Source organism: Coffea eugenioides, chromosome 2 (genome assembly GCF_003713205.1).
Source record: "Coffea eugenioides isolate CCC68of chromosome 2, Ceug_1.0, whole genome shotgun sequence".
NCBI classification, from domain to species: Eukaryota; Viridiplantae; Streptophyta; class Magnoliopsida; order Gentianales; family Rubiaceae; genus Coffea; species Coffea eugenioides.
In genome coordinates, this window is record NC_040036.1 from 44,683,266 (window position 1) to 44,688,434 (window position 5,169).

Sequence of the window (5,169 nt, forward strand, 5' to 3'; positions counted from 1 at the left end):
TGTTTCAGAAAGTAAAATCGGATAAATAATCCATTTTCACTCTCCATTCTCTTACCCGATGTTCGGTACTCAAGAATAGCCTGAAAATGAAAGATCTTCCATTTTATTCATTCTATTTCGAGTTTGTTATGGATCATTTAAGTGGGAAAACCCTATCCCCTTGAAATGCTCATGCTAACTTTTTTTATGGAATCCTAGTCTTCAAAAAAAAAAAAAATTCTTCGGAATACTCTTTTCAACTTCATCCTAGAATGTCCAAATTAATAGGATGTCAAATTTATCTTTATAAATCTTTTCTCTATCACCATATCTTAGAATATTTGTGAGCTCAATTAACAGTTAAATGTAAATTTTCTTGTATTTAAAATAAAATGATTCTTATTAATAACAAACAAATATTTTAAGATACTTTATTCTTTGGCATTTGAAAAATTGGGTGATTTTTTTTGTATTTTATATAAAAATAAAAAATTAATAAAATTTAAAATATATCACATTTGTTTGGATTCATGTAATTTATATTTTACATTGCTAATTAATTAATTATATTGCTAGCAGATGCAAAGTTCTATCATAAAATCTTAAATATTACAATTGAAAATTTTTAATATCAATTATCAACTATTTTGAAAGCAAAAAATGCCAAAATTCCATGTAAACAAACAAATAACATAGGATAACAAATAAAACATGTTATGTCCTAAAACTAATCCAGGGCAATTAAGTCAAATTTGTACTAATTGTATTCCATTTTAACATCTAAATGTGGATTATACCAAACATTGGAAAATACATAAATATTCCATTCTAATTTGTATATCAGGGATGACAAAATTTTCTCCCTAGCATTTTGGGTGGAAAAGTATTCCAGGTGGAAACATTCTAGCCATTCCCGCATACCAAATGACAGGTTAATGTATTTTTTTTTTTTGTCAATCGTTAACCCTACTTCTACTCCTACTCTAAAGAGGGGGAGACCCAACTGGTTAATGTACTTGGTCTTCCCATTTTTTGAAAACACCATTGTGCTTCAAAAGTGAATATTAACAAGTGAATTGAAAAAATTAAAAGATTGTATATCAGATAGTAAAAATTTGCAAGTGTTCGGATGAAAGGGATTCGAATTTGAATAGGAATTCTCAATGAACGAATTCCAGATTCATACAGTTTAAATCCTTATTAAACGAAATACTTTGTTTGGGAAACAAAAAAAAAATTGAGGAAAGAATTTGAGATCTACCAAAAACCTAATGACAATTGTTGTTAAATGTCGGGGACAATTAATAAGTTTTTGTTTTTTTGTTTTTTTAATTTTTTTTAGCTAGGAAAGTGCGAGACTTGAGAAATAGGGATGGGATAGAGAAATTTGAGCCAGGACTTCTAAGTTAAAGTAAATACATCTGGGAACAAAGTTAACAACATAATGTATTGTATGAAAATTAGATTTCTCACAATTCCTAAACCATGTAAAGTTTTGGAAAGAGTCCTCAGACGCGCGACGTGCCGCCATTTCCGGTAGCTCTTTCAATGAGAAATACAGTAATCGAACTCGATATTTTACACACAGTCACATTACAATCTCAAACGTGGATACAAGCCCGTCAAGAGCTACCAAATAATGACACTTGTGGTGGCTCCGTCACTGTAGATCCATGATAAATCAACTCCAAAATTGTACAGGATAAATGCCAACATGATTCTTGCGACAGAGTAAACAGGTTTCTATGGTGCTAAACATCAGTTGAAATTAGAAGTGTCAAAATGGGTGATTTGGGTGTGTTTGGGAGGGTTGAAATAGGTATAAGTGAGTCAAACTATTTATATCTATTTAATTAGATGGGTATCAATAAATAAGTCAAAAAATGAATTGGCTAACCCAATTACTCATTTATAACCCATTTATTTTAATTTTTTGTAAACTCATTTAAATTCATTTTTGCAAACTAAATTATCAATTTATACCACCCTTTGCACCCATCATTAGTTTCAAATATTTACTTATAATGCTCAATAAGCCAAATTACCAATTTTTTTCCATCCGTGCTCTATGTCGCAAAATTACATATTATTTAACAATTGAACAATAAGAATATAAAAATTTGAACTAAGTACTATGAAAGTTAACATAAAAAAATTAATTCAAAAATTTTGAACCTTTAGCATTTTTTATGTGTAAATTTAAAATTTCTTTTTGGAAATGTAGAAAAAGAGGCTAAAACTTGTCAGAAATTGGTAATGTTAAAAAATGAATAAGTTAACTAACTACGAGAAAATAAAATGATAAGATAAAATTTACAAATAATAATAATAATAATGAAACAAAAGTAGTTAACATCATGGCAAAATGAAGAATGTAAAAAAAAATTAATGAGGATATCTATCTGCATAAAAAATGCATCAAATGTTTGTTAAGGCTGAAAAATAAAACATTCCATTATATATAAAGATTCAGCAATATTAATGCATGAAAGTTTCAAACAATGAGTTCAATAATCAAATGCAGGCCTCAAATTTCTTCTAAATGGGTGCGGGAAGAGAGAAGACTTGAGGAAGATAATTTTAAATGGGTTAATTGGGTTTGATGGATTACCCAATAATACCCATTTAATAAATGGGTATTATTGGGTAACCCATAATAATTATAACCATATGCAAAAATTTAAAATACGATATTCATTTATTCATGGACGGGTATAGGTAAATTTAGTTAAATGGGTTTGTTTGCTACCTATTTCAACCAACAGTCAATAAAATAAATACCAAATTTGAATCTATTTGCAGCCCAAACTATGCGAGATCGGTGAATTCTTAGAGAAATACTATGATCAACCACCACCATATTGAATAAACAAAATCATAATTTATGGTAATTCTTGTTAAACTATGTAGCAAGCTAACCATGGCAATGGAGAGAGAAGAAGTTAATGGGCTTGAAATGACAACCAAAATGGTTACATCATTTTTAGGTATTGACATCCTTAGTAATTCCTTTGGGTTTCAAATCCAAATACGGAGTTTGGTATTTTAAAGATTTTAAATCCAAATTTGCCATATTGAAAATTTTAACTTTTGTCTTGTTCCCCTAAAATTTTCAATATAATCTCATTAATTTATCAAAACTGTAATCCTCTCTCTCTCTCTCTCTCTCTCTCTCTCCCTCCTATGTTTTGCTTTTCATTTCTTTGATAACAAAAAACAGTGCAATCATGACTAAGAATGCGAAATTGTGACACATAAACTCATGTCAAATGAAGATTTGGTAGACTTTTGAAGCTTGAGATGATTTTTTGCAAAGTTATAAAGTGATTGATGGATGAGTATACTTGAAATATTCCAAAGCGTAAAGAGTACACAAAATAATTAAAAATGTTTTTCTATATTTGATATTAATCTTTGGGATCATCTTAGTAAGTTGTACAAGTTTCAATTTTGTTACACTCATTGATATTTACAATTTCAAGAGTTGTCTGGATGACATTCTCCAGAAGATTATTTTGGCCTACCAATGATGATTGATTAACTAGTAGTCGGCTTAGAATAGGTGCAGATTGAGTAACATTCGCTTTTGCTTCCTCAAGATCTAGTTTAAATTCTGGATAAGTTTGGTGATTAAGTGAAGAAAAATCTAAGTTGTAAACTATATAATCTGCATCAGTGATGAGGGCATTTGCATCTTGAAGCAGATTTTTATTGGGAGGAGTAATAGAACCACCAAGAAAACCATTAATTTTGGTGAGTATATCAGCAGCAACTGCTCTGGATTTCTCATTCAGTATGGTGCTTAATCCAATAAGATTAGTCTTCAAATCTTCTTGAGGATCTTGAGAAATGGTAGAGATGCAAGTATCACTATGTGTTGTTCTTTGACACACTTGATGAAAATCAATATTCGGATTTATGAAAATTGCTGCTCTTGATGATGCAAATACAATTTGGGAGTGAATGAATGAGCATAGAGCAAAGTGAATGAATAGTATGAAGTTGGTTTTGATAGAAGCCATTTTCTGATAGAGGAGTGGAATTTGCAACAAGCAAGGCAACCATTCTTATAAACTAGTGTTTCTATTTGGAGCTTGATAAGAGAATAACTGTGATAATAAATTAAGAAGATTATCTCAATTTTAATGAGTCTATGATTGTAATGATTCCCAAAAAGAATAATGGCACAGTAATATATAGGAAAGACAATCAAATGCCCAAAAACAACGAGGCTCGATTTTTGGTTAAACGCATCATGTCCTTCATGTTATTTTGTGTACAAAGAATATAAAGTGAAACTAAATAATAATTAAGTGTCATTAAGATCACTATATCCATATTGTTTTCCATTTCAATTTAGTCAACATAAATGGTAAGCATGCCAGCGGGTCGCATTTTACCAAATTCAACTCAAACCTAATAAATTTGGGTAGGGTTTGAATTTAGTTTTTCAAATTCAAACCCTATCAAGACCCATATCTTGTACGAGAGTCATGAGTTTGAAGGTCTGATTTTTTATGATTCATATCCAAACCCAAACCTATACCGTTATACATGCATACATACATACATACATACATATATACATATACATATATGTATGTACTATGTGTGTGCGCGTGCGTGTGTGTGTATATATATATATATTAGTATATTTATAAAATAATCTAATATTCTACGGCTATTGGATCGAATAAAGTAAGACTTCATAATTATTTTCTTTTTTCAGCCTAATCCTAATTGTCATTATAATTGGTACAAACCTTTTTAGGAAAAAGAGAAAAAGTAAAGGTAAACAAACAGAAGACTGGATGTGGATATAGTTGAAATTTTGAAAATAAATAGAAATGGTCAAAAATAATTCTTTTTTTGAATTTATAATATTGCCTTCAACTCCTTGAATATTAGTTTTATTATTTGAAAAATAAAAATTGGATGATATTTATATTATCTTTTAACTCAATATATTTTTCTTTTAGTATGTTCAGAAAAATACAACGAATATCCATCAGATACCCAAATCCATGAGAATTTGGGTTTGGATTTTCTTTTTCAGACCCTTAAGAGTTTGGATCTAGGTCTGATTTAGCTAAATTTAGTAGATTCGAATTTAGATTAAAAGGATCCTACTCATCGAAATGCGTAATGCATGGTTAGAATAGCGCACATTTTTTTCCTCAAAATTGTGAC